Genomic DNA, 18,412 nt, shown 5'->3' with positions numbered 1-18,412 from the left:
CAAAAGCAAAGAGAGTGCCTCATTAATGAGAGAAACAACTCTTCTTTTTGTGCGGGACAAAGTGTGTCTGTCACAGGGGCGGCAGACAGAAAGGACAGTAAGTGCTCTGTACACTGGCCACCTAGCAAGCTGATGAGGAAAGAGCCTGAATTAGCACCGTGCCATCCAGTCCTGACTCAAAACACACAGAGTCACAGGACAGCAGTGGCTCCCTTCCTTCCGTTCAAATGCCCTTGAGTCCTGCATGGAGTGGCCCAGTGCGTGCAGCTTCTGGGGCGGGCTACTGTCTCAGAATTCTCATGCCATGAAGGCCTGTCTCTCTCAATATCACGGCATGATGGCACATTTTCGTCTACGTACATTCTTGCTCTGAAATACGTGCCCACAGGCTAAATCGAACGGGGCAGAAAGTACATTGCCTCTCTCTCTAAAGCTGGGGAGAATGAGTGAGTGCAGGACTCCCTGTGCCTTTAGCTCACCTGGGCCAGCTGACTGTGTGTTACTCAACTTGAGTCGTAATTAAGAAATGGGAGCAATACAAGTACCACAATGAAAACAGAAACCATTGTGAAAGCGGATAATTGGCCATTGACCGAATGGATAACATGGTTCTATCCAGCACTTTCTGCCTTTCCTTGGATCTGAGGTCTGCAGACGCCACCACTGATTTCCCAGCCCCCAAGTATTCAGAATTACCTGGGGGCATCTGACTCTCGCCCTTTCAGCCCCTGGTGACCAATTTGGTTGTCTGCAAATAAATGAAGAGAAAGAGTTCCATTAGGCAGATTCCCCTCCACAAATGCTCACTCCCGTGTGCTGTGTAGCAGAGGACAGAAATAGAAGCACAGTCATAACAGGCAATTGTGAGAGAAATCATTCAGGAGGGATTCAGTAGGGCCCTGGAAAAAATCACCGGGATTGCCTTCTTGAGCCAGCAAATGTCCCTGATAAGACAGGTCATGATCACAGTATCCTAAGACACGTCGACACAACAGAAAACTTATCCCTTTTCCCAGAGATCTTGGGGAAGGACCTGGCTGCTTCCTAGAGCATTGCTGCCACATTCAGGCTTTTTCCATTTGAAACACTGCAGGCCAATGGTTTTCAGGAATCAGCCGTTGAGATTAAACTGACGACTGGAATCTACACCATCAAAGCAGAATAATCTTCAAAGCTGCAAAGCACCAGGGGCCGTTCATGGGGTCGGGAAGTTCCAGGGCCCTGCCTTGCTGCAGAGAAACATACAACGTATGATAGACTTAGTCCTGTCCTGGTTCTCAGCTGACTTGAGACAAGAAGAAAAGGAAGAGACAGACCAGGTAGAGACAGTGAACCTGGATCGTGACATTTCCTATGATATAGAAAAGGCTTCCAACAGCCTTGGGTGGCCATATATCCAGAAACATGGTTCAAGGATGGAAATCAGAGCCTGGCAAGAGAGATAAGAGATTAATCCAAAATTTGGAGGTCTGATAGCCACCTCCTGTGCCAGGGGTAGAGAGGTATAGGAGTCTGGCAGGACCAGCTTGAGAGCAGCGATGGGCGGTGGCTCAGACCTAAAAGTGCCATGGCTTAGACATGAATCGAACAAAGCTCACTGACTCATGGAATGTCTTATTTCAAACTCAATCCTAGAGCCTGGGTGGAAACTGTCTGTGAGTACATGGTCCACTTCTGCGGATTAAATCTCTTGGTCTACACAGGGTGTGTGCAACAAAGATTGTGGACACTACCTGGGGAACCGGGTGGAGTTTCATCCCCTTTGGAATGGGAGCATTCACAGGCTACATCCAGAGCAGAGCCGAATTTCTGTTCATCCGATGGGAACGTGCCATCCTTGCAAGGCTGGTAGCAGTCACGCCCTTCTCGGCCAATGGAAGGAGTCAAAACACATTCATTCAGCATGTCCTGGAGGACTTCCTTCTTTTCAGCTTCCGGAAGCTTCATGCTGTGCCAGGTGGGGCAAGAACGACACAAGAGGAAACCAGGAGGATCAGACACCATGGCTTGCTACCTAGCTGGTGTTGATGGGAGGCAAGGGAGTGGTCGCAGAAAGGAAAGGGACCATAGCCTTGAGAGAGAAAAGGTTATCCTACAAGAGGCAGAGTGTGGCCAGGAAGGGGTGGGAGAGAAGCAACAACAGATAGATCCTCAGTCCACTGGCCACATAACGAGCAATGAGGAATGAGACTCGACCATCCCAGTATGGTACAGTCACGAGACGAAGGACAAATGGGAGTCCATGCCAGGGGCAACCGCCACGTGCCTGAGTCATGTTGAATTTAACATAGACTGATCAAGCGGTTACAGTCTTGAGTCACTGTGCCCTGCAGAAAATTGTGCCCTCCAGGCACTTTTCTATTAATAGTGTCACATGACACCCCAACCTTTTGGTTTTGGTTAGGTAATTCCGTGTTAATTTTGCCAGCTGTCTGTCTCTCAGTTCCTTTGCTGGTTACCTTCCTACCAGGGACCTTTGAGAACTGTGTAGAGATGCGTCTCCTCCTGGTGTTCATTTACAGGACAGAACGGGTATTTTGTGCGTACGGGGAATCCTAAGGCTGCTGAGTTCATCTGGGGCTCCCCCAGACAAGCAGCCCCGTGACAGCAGACAACCGAGGGAACAGGGCCATTTGCCGCTGAGGGAATTCAGTCACTACCATCTGCAGCTCTGCTGATCCCTGCATCTGCCACCTGGACTCTTGTGACCTCACCTACTGTTCTTTCTGAGTCCCTATCCTTTTTCACCCACACATTACCGGGTCCCCAGTATTCATTGTTACCTGGTGGTGAGGGATTCTTCTGCTTGTTCATCCTCCTCCTCCTCCTCCTCCTCCTCATCATCATCATCTTCTGCAAAGAAATTCAGAAATCTCCCATGATGTGGAGCTCCCACATCACCACTATAAACACAGGGGCTTATATGCCTTAGCAACGTAATTATCTACGCATGACTAACTCTTGTTCTGAAGCTCCAGGGCACTGCCCTGGAGAACTGTTGCGGTATGGATTTCAGATCCAGCAGGGAGTGTCTCTGATTCGGGGGCTCACCATGACTGAGACTGGGCAAAAGTTTAAACTGTCTCTTGTCCAGATCCGTGGATGCCTGTCCAGTTTCAATCTGATTTCAGCGAACAGTGTCTTGCAGGTACCACAGTCATGCAACAGGCGCAGGCCCTGTGTGCTCCCAGTGCTCACGGAGAGTCTCCTCCTTGCCCCGAGGACAGCACAATCACCCGGTCCCAAGTCCCTCCACATGTGGACTCATGGGTCCCCAAGTGGACGTCGGTGTTATGGACGGGCCGTCTGTATGAAGAGCGTTTCAGTCTAAACGACGTTCCATCTCCAAGGCCTACTACATCCAATACCTCATTCCCCTCCACAAAGTCAGGGGCTTTATTTTTCCTGAAGTGCATTCGTGAACTTTCGCATGTGATCACCACAGCTATGACAGGTTACTTGATAGACAGTTGAGGAGACAGTTATGGAGAAAGCGAAGATCACTCTCTCGCCCACAGTCAATAAAGACAGCTCCTGGGCGGGAGCCTGGAACTTCCCGCTTAGCTCAGGACTCCCTGCACTCGAACAAGCTGCCTCCTTCCTCGTCCTCCCTTCTGGGCTCTGACACTGGTGGAGGCTGCCTCCTGCCCTAAAGGCAGTTCCCTCGGGGAGGACACAGATGGGTGGAGCACCGTGACCTCCACCCTGTGCACTTCTCCTCTCCTTTCCCACCTGCTAGTCCGGGTCCTCTGGTGGCCCCATGTGTCACATGGAAACCAAGACAGCGGCTGCCAACAATGTGAGGGGAGGCGGGAGATGTCTGGGGAGCCCAGGACCTCGGAGCAGCTCAGTGCACACAGGGCCTGTGGCCGCCTTACCGGGGCTGAGCTGGCGGGCAAGGCACTCTGCCAGCCTGTGTCCCTCGGCCACTTGCTCCTGGATGCCCTGGCCTTGGGAACGCTCGGGGTCATCGTGGGTGAGGAGGTCCTTGAGGTGCTGATCGACTGGCTCAGAAACTTCTCTCCCTTCCCGTAACTTCTGCCACAACTGGGTCAGCTCTTCAGCCTGAGCTTTAATCAGGATATGATATTGCCTAAGGTGGGACATAGAGAAAATTTTAAAACACAGAGTTGAATAGATTCTCTGAGAGCTTTCACGGACGTTTCTGTGATTTTCCGCAAGGAGCCCTCAAGGCCACGTTCTGGCACGTGTGTGGGGCCCTGCCTGTGACACAGAAAGAAGAAGGTAAAACAAGGCTCCTCTGTGTCGGGGAGTCTCCTTGACCTCCTCTGCAGCTCCTTCTTCTGTAAACAAAGCCAGGTGTCTTCCTCAACACCCGTCAGAGAGATGTCCCTTCAGGCCCTCCCTGCGGCACAGCCATTTCCTGTGAACCTACACGGTGTGCATCGTGCTGTGCATGGACCCAGCGCCAGCCACAGAAATGTGGACAGGACAGCTGGTGTGGACTACACAGGTCAGGAGAGCGGCAGGGTCAAGAGGACAGCATTGTCTGAAGGAAAACATGACCGACAAGCTGTCATCCCTCAGGAGGTGACTGTGTTACAGGCAAATGAGGTGGTGATCTCACAACAGTGTGAATGTGGCCAATGCCACAAATTGTTCACTTGAATTTGGTGACTTTCAGCTCAATAAATGATATTTATTTGACACAGAGTGAATGATACATGGAAGCCAATGAAAATGAAACACGACAGGCCAAAACCTCTGGGATGCAGCAAAGGCGATCATAAGAGGGAAGCATATAGCAATCCAGGCCTTCGTAAAAGAGGAAGAAAAGTCTCAAATACACAACCTAACTTTACACCTAGAGGAGCTGGAAAAAGAACAGCAAATGAAGCCCAAAACCAGCAGAAGAAGGGAAATGATAAAGATGAGATCAGAAGTCAATGATATGGAAATAAAATAAAACGGAACACATCAATGAAACCAAGAGCTGGTTCTTTGAATGAATTAACATTATCGGTAAGTCCCTAGCCAGCTTTATCAAAAGAAAAAGGAAAGGGCCCAAATAAATAAACTCAGGAGTGAAAGTGAAGCGACCACAACCAACACTGCAGAAATACACACAAAAAAGAAGACATTATTATGAGCAATTATATGCCAACAAATGGCCCAAATCTGGAAGAAAAGGACAAATCCCTAGAAACATATAAACTCCCCAAACTGCAATAGGAAGAAATAGAAAATTTGAACAGATACATAACAAGTTGAGAAATTGAATCAGCAATAAAAAAACACCCAACAAACAAGAGTCCGGGGCCAGCTGGTTCCCCAGGGGAATTGCACCTGACATTAAAGAAGGGTCCGTACCTATTCTCCTGAAGCTGTTTGAAATAGAAATGGGGGGAAAACTTCCAAACTCATCCTACAAGGCCAGCATTAACTTGACCCCAAAACCATCCAAATCCCCACTAAAAAGGAGACTTGCAGACCAATCTCCCTGATGAACACGGATGCGAAAATTCTCCACAAGATACTAGCCACCCATACCCAACAATACATTAAAAGAATTATTCACGGGGTGCCTGGGTGGCTCAGTCGGTTGAGCGTCCAACTTCAGCTCAGGTCATGATCTCAAGGTTCGTGAGTTTGGGCCCCCATCGGGCTCTGTGCAGACAGTCCAGAGCCTGGAGCCTGCTTCGGATTCTGGGTCTCCCTCTCTCTCTGCCCCTCCCCCACCTGCGCTCTGTCTCCCTCTGCCTCTCAAACATAAAGAGAAAATTAAAACAAAAAAAAAACAACAAAGAATTATTCACCACAATCAGGGGGGGATTTATTCCTGGGCCGCAAGGTTTGTGTTAATATCTGCGCATCAACCAACCTGATACAGCACATGAATAAAAGAATGGATAAGAACCACATGATCCTCTCAATAGATGCAGGAAAAGTTTTTGACAAAATCCAGCATCCTTTCTTGAGAAAACCCTCAAGAAAGTAGGGATAGAAGGAACATACCTCAAGATCATATATACCGATTACAAAAGACCCACAGCTAATATCACCTCAGTGGGGAAAAACTGAGGTCCCTAAGGTCAGGAACACGACAGAAGGTCCACTCTCACCGCTCTTGTTGAACATAGCGTTGGAAGTCCTAGCCTCAGCAACCAGACAGCAAAAGAAATAAAAGGCATCCAAATCAGCAAGGAACAAGTCAAACTTTCACTCTTTGTAGACAACATGATACTCCACATGGAAAACCGGAAAGACTCCCCAAAACACTGCTAGAACTGATGCATGGATTCAGCAAATTCACTGGAATATGGTCAACGTACAGAAATTGCTTGCATTTCTGTATACCGATAATGAAGCAGCAGAAAGAGAAATCAAGGAACTGATCCCATTGACTAGGGTACTGAAAACCACAAAATACATGGGAATGAACCTACCAAAGAGGTAAAAGATTTGCTGTAACTATAAAAACCTGTAAACTGTAGAAAACTTATGAAAGAAATTGAAGACACACACACAAAAATGGAAAAACAATCCATGCTCCTGGATCTGAGGAACAAATATTGTTAAAATGTCATCACTGGGGCGCCTGGGAGGCTCAGTCGGTTAAGCATATGACTTCAGCCCAGGTCATGGTCCCGCGCGTCGTGGGTTCGAGCCCCACGTCGGGCTCTGTGCTGACCGCTCAGAGCCTGGAGCCTGCTTCAAATTCTGGATCTCTCTCTCTCTCTCTCTGTCCCTCCCCTGTTTGCACTCTGTCTCTCTGTCTCCCAAGATAAAAGAAATACTAAAAAAAAAAAAAAAAATGTTTTTAATCTGAATACTACCCAAAGCAATCTACAGAGTCAATGCAATTCCTATCAAAAGAACACCAGCATTCTTCACAGAGCTAGAACAAGTAATCCTTACATTTCTGGACTTCAAGTCATATTATAAAGCTGTAATCATCAAGACAGTATGGTATCAGCACAAATACAGACACACAGAACCAGGGGACAGAAGAGAGAACTCAGAAATGGACCCACAAATCTATGGCCAAATAAGCTTCGACAACACATGAAAGATTATTCAATGGAAAAAAGACGGTCTCTTCGGCAAATGGGGTTGGAAAAACTGGACAGAGACGTGTGGAAGAATGAACCTGGAGAACGTTCTTACACCGTACACAAAAATAAACTCAAAATGGATGAAAGACTTAAATGTAGGACAGGAAACCATCAAAATCCTGCAGGAGAAGACAGGTGGCAACCTCTTTGACCTTGGCCGCAGCAACTTCTTACTACACATGTCTCCTGAGGCAAACATGAACCACTGGGATCTCATCAAGATGAAAAGCTTCAACAAACAACAAACTCAAAGGCAATCGAAGCGATGGGAGAAAATATTTACAAACAACATATCGGATAAAGAGTCAGTATTCAATATGTATAAAACAACCTTGATCAAACTCAAAACTCAACACCCAAGAAGCAAATGATCCCGTAAAGAATTGGGCAAAAGACAGAAACAGACACTTCTCCAAAGAAGACATCCAGATGGTAACAGACACACGAAAACTTGCTCAACATCATTCATCATCAGGGAAAAGGAAAGTAAAACCACAATGAGATACCACTCCTATCTGTCAGAATGGCTAAAATGAATAACAGATGGTGAGGATGTGGAGAAAGGGGACCACTTTGGCACTTTTGCTGGTAGAAATGCAAACTGGTGCAGCCACTCTGGAAAACAGTGCGGAAGTTCCTCAAGAAATTTAGAGAAGAGCTACCCTACAATCCGGCAATGGCACTACTAGGTAGTTATCCAAAGGACTCAAAAATGCTGATTCGAAGGGGCACCTGCACCCCAATGTTATAGTACTGTTATCAACAATAGCCAAAGGATGGAAAGAGCCCAGATGTCCATCGACGGATGAATGGATTGAGAAGACATGGTACATAAATTGATACAACGGAACATTACTTGGTGATGAAAAAGAATGGATCTGCCCTTTGCAACACTGTGGATGGAACTAGAGTGTATTATGCTAAGCCGAATAAGTCAATCAGAGAAAGATAAAGATCACATGATTTCACTCATATGTGGAATTTAAGACACAAACCAGATGCACCAGGGGAAAGGAAGGAAAATTAAGATAAAAACAGAGACAGAAGCAAACCATTAGAGAGAGACATTTAAATGCAAAGAATAACCTGAGACTTGCTGGAGGGGTTTTGGGTGGGAGATGGGCTAAATGGGTGATGGGCATTAGGGGGGCAGTTTTCGGGATGAGCACCGGGTGTCATTTGTAAGAGATGATACCCTAAAATCTCCTGCGGAAACCATTTATACACTATATGCGAACTCATTTGGATTTAAATAAATTAAAAAAAAAAATACAAACATTGAGCGAGGCCCCGAATAATTGGAGTCCGCAATACACCAGATACTGCTGTCTTCACTGTTTGACAGATGTGTGTGTGCACCTGTGTGCCAGGCAAGTTTCTGCCCTTCTCCTGGCCCAGACCTGTCGCTGACAAGAGTCAGAGATGCCTACGGCCTCCCACCAGCCACGGAGCCCTCCTTACCTGAGCTTCTCGGTCAAGGTCTCTGCCAACTTCCCCTGCTTACGCTGCAGCGTCTCCCCCAGCACGGATTCGATGATGTCTTTCAACTCTTCACACTCTGAGAACACAGACACCGGCCTCAGTGGACAAGCTACACGTGCCGCTGTGCTCGCTGCCTCCAGGGAGGGGGGCGGGGTGTACCCCAGGACAATGTAACCCCAGCATCGGGCTCTGCGCATCTCATTCCTCAGCCCCCCAGCTACACGGTATTTGATACCTCCCTGTTTTAGAGCTGAGGGAAGAGCAGCTCCAAGGCGTGGACAGGAACTAGACAAGGTGAATGACTGGGATTTGGCAGAATCAGAATCCACATCCCCTGACACTCACCCTGATCATGGCCACTCACCTGAGCTGGCAGCCTCTTAGGTAGGACACTAAGCAGGGACATGAAGTGAGGCCCTTAGGACCGCAGGACTGACTCATGGTTCCCTTGAGTTGGATAATGAGCACATATCTCAAAGGCAAAAAGTTCACCCGTATACTCTTGTGTGCACTATAATGCGTAAAACCAGAAGGACCTGAAAGCGATACGGCCAAACACTAACAAAGCTTGTGGTATCAGAAGCAGCAGACGGGGGGGGGCACCTGAGTGGCTCAGTCTGGCGAGCTTCGCCTTGGGCTCGGGTCATGACCTCGTGGTTCGTGAGTGCAAGCCCCCGCAGCAGGCTCACTGCTCTCAGCGCAGAGCCCACTTCTCGGATCCCGTGTCCCTCTCTCACTGCCCGTCCCCTCCACTCAAAGCAGCAGGTACTATGACAGCAGCAGGATCACAGAGGAGGAATGTGAGGCACAGAAATCGGGGCAGGGCAGCATGGCGGGGAGCACAGGAAGACTGGCCCAGAGCCAGACTGTGTTCCCTCCACCCCAAGCTCCTGGGTGATGCCTTCCTTCGTCGTCTTCACAAGTGGTTTCCCGCACTTGTGTCACGGTTATCAGGAAAGATGCAAAGAAAACTTTGCTTGTCCTTACCCCAAAGCTCATCATCTCTTCACCTTGCTAAAGAGCCGCTTCCAACGTTACTTTTCTCCCCATCAGTCATTTGTAATCCCACCTCTCCTTGTTTTATGGAAAACTCTTGGTAAGGAAACGGCAACAGTTCGGGCTCAGAGTCGTCAGGATTCCTTCCCATCGCCCCGCTGCACACATGCCCCTAACTCAGGATTCCTCCCGCCATGGCAGCCCCCTCTGAATGAACAGGCAGCTGGCCTCCCCATTCCAGGCTGACCGTGGGGGAGGGCCAGCTCCACACACTGGCTTGGGCGGTCACCGGGGCTGTGGTCTCCCCCGCTCACCCTCATTCTCACCGGGCCACTTGACTCCTGGCCAGGCCTGGCCCTGCTGGCCGTCCTGCATCCTTGAAGGTTCCCCAGCTCAGGGAGAGACACAGGAGGGAGCACAGATTGTCTGATGGGCCTTGAAATGCCCTCTACCTCGCCACAGGGTGTCAATGGCTACCGAGGACTCAGGAAGCAGAGCCTGTGCCCACGAAGCACAGCTTCCCTCTCATCAGGGGAGTCACTGTCTGGACGGCATTCCTCATGGATACCGCAGTTTCAGGGAAAGCAGACCCATCTTCCAGCTCCTTGCAAGCTGGCCGTGTCTCCTTGTCCCCGCCCGCGCCCCGTGTGCACCATCAGCAAGTTTCCCCAGTGAAACAGCTCGCTGCTTTGCCATTGGAACCTCAGAGAAGTGGGACGTGATGGAGTTCATTAGTCCGAGACACGAAGGCCAACAGTGATGCAGGATGTGACACACACACACACACACAGGACCCTGAGAGGACCAGGCATTTCTGGGTCTGCGTCAGGAATCAATCACTAGAAAGTTAACTGTAACCCCACCCTGTACAGCACTGCAAACCAACCTGGAGAAACTGCTAGTCTCGTTTTCCCCATTCTTCCCATCCTCGGCAAAATGAGGGTAAGACACCCACTTCCACTGGGTCCTCCGGGAGCTTTAGTCTGTTAAGCTTCCAACTCTTGATTTCGGCTCAGATCATGATCTCACATTCCTGAGATCGAGCCCCACGTCAGCCTCTGTGCTGACAGCACCGAGCCTGCTTGGCATCCTCTATCTCCCTCTCTCTCTGCTCCACCCCGACTAACACTGTCTCTCTCAAAACCAACAAACATACATTAAGAAATACCCACTGCTACTTTTCCTGGATTGTGGTCACAATGGAATTGATCGTGACGATGGAAATAGAGAAGACAAAGTCCGGAGAGGGCTTTCGTTTTCTCTCCACACAAAGCCAATTCCTGTCTCCAGGAATACAGACAGTCATCACTTTGGTGACCCTGACCTTGTAGGACTTACTATATTTCTGCAGCTGGTTGGCCAGGGAGTAGGCAGTAGCTTCGGATACAAGGAATTTCTCTCTGAGGTCTCGGAAGTCCTGCTGGCTTGCTTCCAGCTTGGATTGAAGCTCCTGGTTGAGTTCCAGGAGGCTCATTTCTGTCCCTGGATCAGACACCGGGTCAAGAGGTGCTGCCATGGTGACATGTGGCAGAAGAGGTAGAGCTGGGGACTGGGGAGAAGAAACCAAACACATGACGGGTTAAAAACAAGTGAAATCAAGTAGGTTCAATCAGGACTGAGGGGCGAGGATACAGCAATTCTTTACTTACTACTGGGAACAACTTGAACAACACCCCACAGCACTGGAGAGTCAGCAGCTACAAAAAGAAGGTTCGAGATGCCAGAGTCGAGAGCCCGAGGCACTGCCTGTAGCTCAGACTCCAACCGGAATGACAGACCGAGCACCTGGCACGCCAGGTGATGGTCTGCAGTTGCAATAACAGAATTGGAACGCGGGGATGTCATGGAACCTTGGGAGCCATTGCCTTCCAGGTGCCAAGGCTACGCAGATACCCAAGGCTGCCTAGTCTCCCCTGAAGGTCACCACTGATGGGGACCACCCCTCAGCGGCCACTCTCAGTAGTTGTCTACCCTTGTGCTAATACCACAGATCCCATATCTCTCTCTGTCTGTCTCTGTTTTAAGTTTATTTATTTATTTTGAGAGAAAGCACGAGCACGTGAGCGGGATGGGGTGGAGGGAGTGGGAGAGAGAGAGAATCCCAAGCAGACTCTGTGCTATCTGCACAGTACCGTACGGGAGCCTTGATCTCATGAACCGTGAGATCATGACCTGAGCCAAAATCAAGAATCAGACACTCAACCCAATGAGCCATCCAGGTGCCACAGACCCCATCTCTTTCCAAACACATCTCAGCATCGTTCTCACTGTTCATTCTTGTGTGTGCATAAAAACATCAAGGCAGAAATAGTTTCCCAAGTTTTACTAAAGGGCTGTCATCAAGCCACCCCACTTCTCTTTAAGGTCAAACAGACCTTCAGGCTTTTCCAGTGAGTGAAACATTCCAAAGTCTTAGACTGTCATGATGTTCTTCTCTGGATCTCTCTAGTTTGTCCTCTATCCATTAAAAAGTGTAAGACAGGAGGCAGAGTATAATACTAAGTGAATAAATATTTACTTGAGAAAAATGTTTTGTCCCAACTCTCACTGTTCTTCTGGCTGTTTTCCTGTGTTATGAGGCTTTCTTATCCCCTCTTGGGGCACCATTTTGGCTTCCCATTAAACTGATGTTGGATATCCCTATATCCTCGACTCCTTCTCTACGTGTGAGTTGTTTTTTTGTTGTTTTTATAATGTCACTAAACAACCATATTTCATGCTTGTCACTTACGGATTTCATGTGTCTCTCACAAGATCTCTTTCGAACTGTCAAAATGTTAATTTATACGTATGTCCTTGAATACATGTAGTGACCACCTACTTTGGAAACATCTATAAACTTGATGCTATTTGATTACGTTCATTTGGCCTACCTTCATATTTAATAGAACGGAGGTTAACAAACCCTCTGTTTGCTCTCTATTACTTAAGAGTCTGTTTCATGGTTTGCCTCTCTCTTTACCAACCGCCCATCGTTCATCTATTGGGTTTCTTAAATTCCACAGATGAGTGAAATCATATGATACGTGTCCTTCTCTGGCTGACTGACTTCACTTAGCATAATACACTCTCGCTCCATCCACGTCATTGCTAGAACTGATACACAAATTCAGTAAAGTCCCAGGACACAAAATCAACATACAGAAATCTCTTGCGTTCCCACACATCAATAATGAAGCACCACAAAGAAAAATCGAGGAGTTGGAACCATGTACAATTGCACCTAAAACCGTAAGATACTTAGGAATGAACCCAACCAAAGACGTAAAAGATCTGCACTCTGAAAACTAGAGAACCCTTACGAAAGGCACTGAAGAGGGCAGAAAGAAATGGAAAAACTTCCCGTGCTCATGGATTAGAAGAACAGATATCGTTAAAATGTTGATACTAACAAAAGCAATCCACACACTGACTGCAATCCCTATCAAAATACCACCAACCTTTTCCACAGAGCTACAACAAGCAATCCTCAACTTTGTATGCAACCAGAAAAGACCCCAAAGAGCCAAAGGAATCTTGGATGGCCTCGAAAGCCAACCTTGTACCCCACATCAAAGCGACTGACAGTACTTTTGCTGGAATACGTCTCAGTGTTTATTGCTCTAGAGTGACTTTCCTAAGGCAGCAACATGCCATTCTAATCTTATTTGAACTTGTCATTCTCACTCTCCTGTTTTTCATGAAATTATACTTTTTAGTGTTTGTTCTGTTGAATCGCTTTGGGTTTCTCCTCAAGACATTCTTATTGTGATGTTCACGTTCAATATTTGTTACCGATTTCCTGTCATTTGTTATTCTCTTTTCGGCTCGGTCATCTCTCTCTTTTTCAATTCTAACAGTTCTTTATTGGGGTCGAATTGACCTAGAGCAAAACGCACAAACCGCAAGCACACAGCTCAATGAATTTAACGTACGTATGCATCCTGTCACCACCCAGATCGAGATATAGAACACTTTCGTCCGTGGCGCAAAGTTCTCTTCTGCTCCTTGCCGGTCAATACCCATTTCCAAACACAAACACACTCTGAATTCTCACCCTAGACGACTTTTGCTTGTTCTTACACTTCATATAACTGCAATGATGTCGTATGTTCTCCTATGTTCTGTGTTCTCTCACTCGGTGTCTGGTTTTGAGATCTCGTCCTGATTAGCTGTGTGTCAGCCATTGGTGCTGATGCTGCCGAGAAATACTCTGCTTGGGGATTATAGCACAATTTGACTATCCGTGTTCCTGCTGGACAGATCTAGTTTTGGTTATCACACACAGAGTAAGGACAAATAATCATGTACAAACTGTGTTTGTGCAGACACCCACTGGTTCCTCCCAGGTACACATCCTAGGAATAAAATGCTTGGGGAAAGCAGAGAAACTGACACAGACTTTTGCAAAGGCTTTGTCTCCTAGATTTCCGCCCAAAGATAGGCAGTCCCAGTTTCTCTACATTCCCACATACCTGGTATTCTTGGTCCTTTTGATTTTAGCCATTCTGCTAGCTGTTAGTGCTCGGTTTAGTTTTCGAATGCTCTTGGTCATTTGGGTATCTTCTTTTATGAAGCTCCTTTTGAGATCTTTTCCTCATCAATAAGCTCGGTTCTCTGTAATTTTCTTTGTGATGTGTGTAAGTTCCTTCTGTATTTTGGATAAGGTCGTTGCCATATATGAGGTATTGCAAGGAATTATTCCTGGACTGTGGATTGTGTTTTCACTGTGTATTTTATGATGACTTTTTAAATTTTACATATTTTGAGAGGGGGAGGGGCAGACAGAGAGGGAGAGGGTGTGTCTTTTCACTTTTTAAATAGTGATTTATGATCAACGAAGGATTTAATACTTTATGAAATCCAGGTTTTTATACTTTTTTTCTAAGTTCTTTATGTTGATAGAGAAAGTGAGTAGGGGAGGGGGAGGGAGAGAGATTCCCAGGCAGGCTCCACACTGTCAGTATGGAGCCCAATGCCCCCGGGGCTCAAACCCGTGAAGTGTGAGATCATGACCTGAGCCAGAATCCAGTGCCGGACGCGGACCTGACCAAGCCATCCAGGCACCCTTCCACATACATTTTAGAATTAGTTGGTAACTTCCCCCCAAAATGCCTACTCCAATAGGAATCAGGGTAATATTGATTTGGTATTCCAACAAGATTGGATCTTCTCATCTATGAAGGTGCTGTATACACTTTTATATGTATCTAGATCTCCTTTAATTTCTGTCAGCAATAGTTGTCTGGAGTCTTCCTTATATGTGTTCTTATGCATTTAATGATTGTGTGGATGTGAATCTCTATTGTGTTTATTGAGTTTAATTTTATTTTGTTTTTAAATTTCATTTTCTAAATGCTCACGGTTGGTATGGAGAAATACACTAGATTATCACACGAATGCTACCGGGGGATACTTTGGGTACGTTAGACGGCATTTTTAAAGTGTACCATGCGGGGTATGGGTGGCCCAGTTAGTTAAGCATCTGACTCTCTGGACTTTGTCTCAGGCCATGATCTCACGGCTAGTGATTCAAGCCCACACATCGGGTGCTGTGCTGACAGTGTGGAACCTGCTTGGGATTGTCTTGCTCTCCCTCTCTCTCTCCCCCTTCCCTGCTCAATCTCAGAATAAATAAATAAACATTAAAAAAGTAAATAAGGCGTACAATTAAATGCACAGCAAAATCAAACTCCAGCTACCATCAAGACACGGCATTTCTTCCAGCTCACAACTTCCCTTGTGGCCCTTTGCAGTCCATCACTGTCTCCGCCTCAGCCCCAGGCACCCACTGACCCTACAGGTGGGTTTGCCTTTTTTAACAACTCTAGGTAGGTGGAACGCTTTGGTGCCTACATTCCTTGGTGCAGCATAAGGATTCTGAAATCCATCCATATTACTGCACGTATCGCCAGTTTGTGCTTTTTTATCGCTAAGTAGTATTCCTCCGAACGGCTACATCCTGTCGATTTATACAGTCACCTACTAGTGGCCTCTGTGTGGTCTCCAGGGTTTAGCCACTGTGAAGAAAGCGATGGGGAGTATTCATGTACAGATCGGTGTGTAAATACTTAGAAGTGAAATGGCTGTTCATGTGAGTGGTCAATGTTTAACTATGGTTCAGCCTCTCTACATGACTGGACCAGTTTTCATTCCCACAAGTGTTGGAAACTTCTAGTGACTTCACATCCTCACCACATATATTTCCGGTCTTCTTCATTTTAGCCCATGGCAATGGACGTGTAACGCTAACTCACGGTAGCATTAACTTGTGTTCCTCCTGATGACTGAGTGTGTTCTGGAAAACTGACCTCCGTGCTTTGGAGCCAAAATATACCACAAAGACAGAGTCTGAGATAAGGAGGAACACTAACAGCTTTCTTGCTTTCCCAGGCAAAAAGGATGACAGCAGGCTAAGGCCTTCAAAAACTGCCAGCTCCTGCCCCTGGAGGAAGGGGTTGGGGGTCTTATCGGGAAAATCAAGGTGTGGCCAGTAGCGACAGCAACTGTGTACATGCCGCTACCCTCCTTCCTCATGTCCTGGGGTGTACCTGCTTCCTGATACAGAAGGCTAAGAAGGGAGGAGGGGAGCTTTGCAGAAGACAAGAAAAAGGTTACTTAGTTTAAAATCGAACCTGGGGAAACATCACTGAAGCCATTTTCATTTTTCTTCAACTTTATGCCTTTAAGTGGTTTCCAGCGGAGCATCTTTTCAAGTGCTTTTTGGCCATGTGTATATCTTGTTTTGTGAGGTATTTCTTCTTCGAGACTTTTGACCAGGAGCGCCTGGGTGGCTCAGCTGGTTAAGTGTCCGACTGGTGATTTTGGTTCTGGTCATGCTCCCACAGTTCCTGAGATCGAGCCCCACTTCAGGGTTTGTGCTCACTGTGTGGAGCCTGCTTGGGATTCTGTCTCCCTCTCTCTCTGACCCTTGCCTGCTTGCTCTCTATAGCCCTCTCAGAATAGATAAAAATAAACTTAAAAGACTCTTGACCAATTCTCTTCTTGCACTGTCTTATCACACAAAATACGTGTCAGAACAGTACACTGAACACTACACAGCATTACCTTGAGAAATTAATGAACTAAACACATGGAGAGGTAAAATTTGCTGTGGATTGGAAGACCTCAATATGGTTTACATGTCAGTTCTTCCCAAATTGATCTACAGATCTGATACAAGGCCAATCAAAATTCCAGCAGACATGCTAGTAAACATTTCTAAGCTGATCCAACACTTCATATGGAAATGGAAAGGATCTTGAATTATCAAAGTGATTTTAAAAAGAAGAATGGTGGATGACTCAAGTGCCTATTCCAGAATGGCCATACGCATCTTTTACGCAATTTTGGAGTGATGTATCCTATTATTATTCAGTTGTAAGAGTTTCTGTACGTTCTCACTGAAGCTTGGAAGTTGCTCTACTCCCTTTGTACGTGAAGTACATGTCCTTGTTCTAAAATTGGGCCAATATTTATATTAGTTTTTATGTGGCGAGAGAATATGGAAGACCAGAAAGCATTTAACTTACCAGAGAGGAAGACAGATCATCACTGGTCATTATGGAGAGGATGACCCTATGAGATTTAGTGAAGTTGCCTCCGTTTCCCCAGCTGGCCAAGACATAGTGGGTAGTAGCCACAGATGCCAGCCGTTTCCTCTGAAGACCTTGGCAGTATTGACTGGTTGGAGCCACCATGGATCCCGGGTGTCAGTTGTGTCCTAAAAGGCTGAAATCTGGCTGAGGCTCCAGGGCTGTTGGGCCAAGGCAGGTCACCCAGCTGTTGGAAAACACACAGGCAGACCAGGACAATCACCGAGGTCATAGCCAGGCAGCTTTGGTCATTTCCTCCAAGGAACCCACCAGCACTACACTTCTCATGACTTCCTGTTTACCACACTGAGATCCCCAGGACAGTTGGGAGAATGTGTTATTCACCACTGTATTCGGGGTTCCTAGCACTGAGCCAAGCACTGAGGAGGCCCTCAGGGACTTCCTTTCACTGATCAAATACAAGTTGCTGCCAATCTCTGACCATCTCAACTCCATTCCAGTCACAAATGTCCAGTCAGGGGCCCCCTGCTTTCTCCCAAGAGGTAGCAAATCCCCTCCCTCAGAGAGGAAGCTGCCCTACCCTCTCCATGTCCCAGGACACTGCCCTGTGGTGAGCTCTGATGAAGACGGGGTTCTCCTCGGGGATTCCTCTCAATGGCTCACTCTGTCATGGGGAAGAGATGTCCTGGGCCTGGCCCCCACACCAATCCTCTGCTCTGTCACAACACAACACCCCAGTGTAGGAGAGCTACCACATTGTGTTTGCATCGTTCTCCCACTGCTTTGTCCTCCTCGGGAAATCGTATTGATTTCCAAGTTCTGAACACAGCCTCAGGAAAATGAAGCACTCAACCAATAGTCAAGAAAATCACTGGTCAACAGATATTATGTGTAAAGCCTTCCACATTCCTGACCAGAAATTCAGAAGAATATTATTAGTATTATGACTTCAAATGCAAGGGTCCCCTGCCCTGGCCCCTCTTGGCCTTAGGGCAAAACGATTTGAGGTAAGAATGGACATCTCCAAATCTGATCCAAACACCATTGATCCCTCCAAACCCACACTTCCTTGGAGGCCATCCACTGTCAGGGCAGCTCCAATGTCGAAGCTCAGGGACTGGGGCAGAGCCTCATGGTCACACCATCCTACCCTTAGAAACGGTGCTTCCCGGCAGTGCAAACCAACCCCCGTCCGTCCTGTGGGGCTCCCTGGCCGGTGCACCGTTCACTGTGGAGTGCGTTACACCCCCAGTCCTCACTGCTCGCCTCAGGCTGCTCCTTGCAGGGTTGGATGCTACTGTACGCGTTCCTCAGTTTCTCCAG

At 47.3% G+C, this 18,412-nt stretch overlaps 1 pseudogene; it reads right to left on the bottom strand.

Moving 5' to 3' along the window:
- The window catches only part of LOC128774515 (neuroblastoma breakpoint family member 6-like), a 30,347-nt pseudogene extending 12,313 nt beyond the window's left edge, over nt 1–18,034 (bottom strand).
- Between the last annotated feature and the right edge of the window lie 378 nt (nt 18,035–18,412).

Source organism: Panthera pardus, unplaced genomic scaffold (genome assembly GCF_024362965.1).
Source record: "Panthera pardus isolate Hobbes unplaced genomic scaffold, ASM2436296v1 HiC_scaffold_329, whole genome shotgun sequence".
NCBI lineage: Eukaryota > Metazoa > Chordata > Mammalia > Carnivora > Felidae > Panthera > Panthera pardus.
Note: the sequence above shows the minus strand (reverse complement) of the source record. Positions and strands in the feature narration are given on the sequence as shown.